The sequence below is a fragment of the Helianthus annuus genome, chromosome 3, assembly GCF_002127325.2.
Source record: "Helianthus annuus cultivar XRQ/B chromosome 3, HanXRQr2.0-SUNRISE, whole genome shotgun sequence".
NCBI lineage: Eukaryota > Viridiplantae > Streptophyta > Magnoliopsida > Asterales > Asteraceae > Helianthus > Helianthus annuus.
In genome coordinates this window covers 55,417,607-55,420,660 of record NC_035435.2, presented here as the reverse complement: position 1 = coordinate 55,420,660, position 3,054 = coordinate 55,417,607, and the positions used below count along the sequence as shown (strand labels likewise).

At 40.8% G+C, this 3,054-nt stretch overlaps 1 non-coding gene across 1 annotated transcript; it reads right to left on the bottom strand.

Annotated features, from left to right (window-relative positions):
- Positions 1 to 311: 311 nt before the first annotated feature.
- Positions 312 to 418, bottom strand: LOC118490886. Its single transcript, XR_004890111.1, has one exon. It is a non-coding gene; the product is annotated as a small nucleolar RNA R71 (small nucleolar RNA).
- Between the last annotated feature and the right edge of the window lie 2,636 nt (positions 419 to 3,054).

Below are 3,054 nucleotides of genomic sequence, written 5' to 3'. Positions count from 1 at the left end.
CGACCCACGGTAGGTAATCTCGGCGCCGCTATCAATGCACCGAATGTCGATGCCAACAACTTCGAACTTCAGCCGCATTTGATTCAAATGCTCCAAAACTCCGCAACTTTCCATGGGCTTGCGGACGAAGATCCCCACTTACATATTATCAACTTTTTGGAAATATGTGATACTTTTCGAATCAATGGGGCATCAAATGACGCCATCCGCCTCTGAATGTTCCCGTTTTCATTAAAGGACCGAGCTAAAACACTTGGGATGAACTAGCCCAAAAGTTTTTATATAAGTATTTCCCTCATTCTAAAACGGCTAAATTAATGACTGAAATTAATACATACTCACAAGAGGATGGGACATCCTTATATGAAACTTGGGAAAGGTTCAAGGAGCTACTAAGAAAGTGCCCTCATCATGGTCTTGCGGTATGGCAACAAGTATCCACTTTCTACAATGGGTTGTTGCCACACACAAGACAAACACTCGACTCTAGCTCCAGGGGACTTCTAGGTAATCGTCGCCCAAATGAAATTTATAATCAAATTGAGGAAATTGCTCAAAACAATTTTAAGTGGCACACTCCCCGAGGCATAAAATCTATTGCCCCGGGCACCCATAAGGTAGATGAAAGCACTTTTTTACAAGCCCAAATCGAGGCACTCTCTTCGAAAATCAAAAAGTTAAAAATGGCAAAAACGGCCTCGGTTATGGCTTGTGAAGGGTGTGGTGGGCCACATGAAAATTGGAGTTGTATGAAAGAAATGGATAATCAAACGGAAACGGTAAACTACTTTGATAATAGACGTAGGCCGTCAGGTCCTCCGACGGGTACCTACAACCAAGGATGGCGTAACCACCCTAACCTTGGTTGGAGAGAACCCGACAATAGTAGTAACCAACAAAATCAAAACCAACGAACAAACTTTCAACAACCAGGAAATGAGTCACAAAATTTCTCTCAACAACAACAAGGGGGACGAGAGAGGCTTGAAGATACTATCTCACGCCTCATCTCCGACACCAAAAAGAAAAACTCGGATTCATTCCAACAAATGGAATCGAGCTTTAGAAATCAACAAGCTAGTATTCAAAACATTGAAAAACAACTAAATCAACTAGCTCAAAATTTCTCCGAGAGACCATAAGGCGCGTTACCCAGCAATACCGAAACCAACCCAAAGGCGCAAGTGTATCTCATCACATTGAGAAACCGTGCCGTAGGTCCCGAGGAGGCTCCACTACCTCCAACTGAAAATAGTCCGTCTAATCGAACCACAACTCCACCAACACCCCAAAAAGAGACAACTCCTCCGCCAAATCAAGAACCTACCAAGAACCCCCCGGTGCCTTACCCCGGTCGGTTACTTCGCCAAAAGACCAATGAGCAATTCACAAAATTTGTAAACTTACTAAAACAGTTGCACATCAATCTTCCATTTGTGGAAGTCCTCACTCAAATGCCTAAATATTCAAAATTTATGAGAGACTTTCTCACTCACAAAAGGAAAATTAAAACACTGCAATTAGTTAATTTAAGTGAAGAATGCCCGCCGTTCTAATTAACAAACTCCCACAAAAGAAAATCGACCCCGGAAGCTTCACCATCCCTTGTTCCATTGGGGGATCACCCATACGCAATGCGCTAGCTGATCTTGGGGCTAGCATCAATCTCATGCCCGCATCAATGTTTGACCGACTTGGACTAGGTAAAACAAGCCCCACAAAGATGAGCATACAACTCGCTGATAGGTCTATCAAATATCCACAAGGTGTCACCGAAAATCTATTGGTAAAAGTCGGAGACTTTGTCTTTCGGCCGACTTTGTCATACTTGATATGGAGGAAGATACCAAAGTGTCACTTATTCTAGGAAGACCATTCCTAGCCACCGCTCACGCAATGGTAGACATGAATGGTGGGAAATTAACATTGAGGGTTGGGGACAAAGAGATGGAGTTCGGGGTTGGAAAAAGAGTAGAAGACGACGACCCACTCAACTACATGAATGTCATAGACTCAACCTTGGATGATGCTCTCCGACAGTGCAACATGGGATGCAACACATCCCACTTGGGTAACCTATGACTGACTTTGGGTCTAGCCAGGGACCCTTATAAACGTGGCACACCACGGAGGCATTCCGTGGAACTATCCCTAGTTTTAGTATTAGATTAACTTTTATGTTTTCTAGTTTAGGTTTAATTTTCAGGAATAAAACACACTCGAAATGGTGGAGGTTACTAAGGGAAACTTGAACCCACACCCCACGCACAAAAACAGAGCCTCCCGACAATTTTTCTTCATTACAGCAAGATCAGCACGGGGCTGTGTTCATTCCCGGTCCTTACCAACTTAAACCCAAGTAAGTAAATAATGGAGGCATTAGGACTAACCCATTTTTCTTTCAACACCATTGTTTTTCATTTTTTTATCACCTACCCAAAATCCCCCTAGTTAACCCCCTTGAGCCTAAACCTTTTCGTTTCTAAACCCATAAAACAAACACCCTTTACCCACCAAAACCTTTTTCTTTTAAACACTTTATTTTAGTAAAAATCTCGGTTTTCTTGTGACGTTCTTTATCAAAACAATAAAAACAAAAAAATGAAGTCTAGCAATAAACAAACAAGTTCCTCAAAGAAACTTTGTTTGAAAATGTTTAGTTTGAATAAAAGTCACAAAAACAAAAAGTTTTATGACGACGAACGCTTTTTACGCTTTTAGCCTTTTTTACTAACCACTAACCCAAAACCACCTACCTTTAACCCAAGCCTAACCGTTCCCCAAGTCCTCTTGACATTTACAAAGGTTTATAGTTAAAAAGTAGGAGGATTGATTGCTTGACAAGCATATGGTAGAAGTAAGTTCTATGCCGGTCTCGAGTGTTTCACAAAAATACATGATACGTAAAGAATGTTTAAGAAAAGTTAGTCATGATCCTTGTAAAATGTTTTCTTTTAAAAGTCATTTGAAAAGCGATGATTAAAATAGATGATACGTAAAGAATAATGTAAGGTTAAATGAATAAACAAGTAAAAATGAGTTTGTATGAAATAA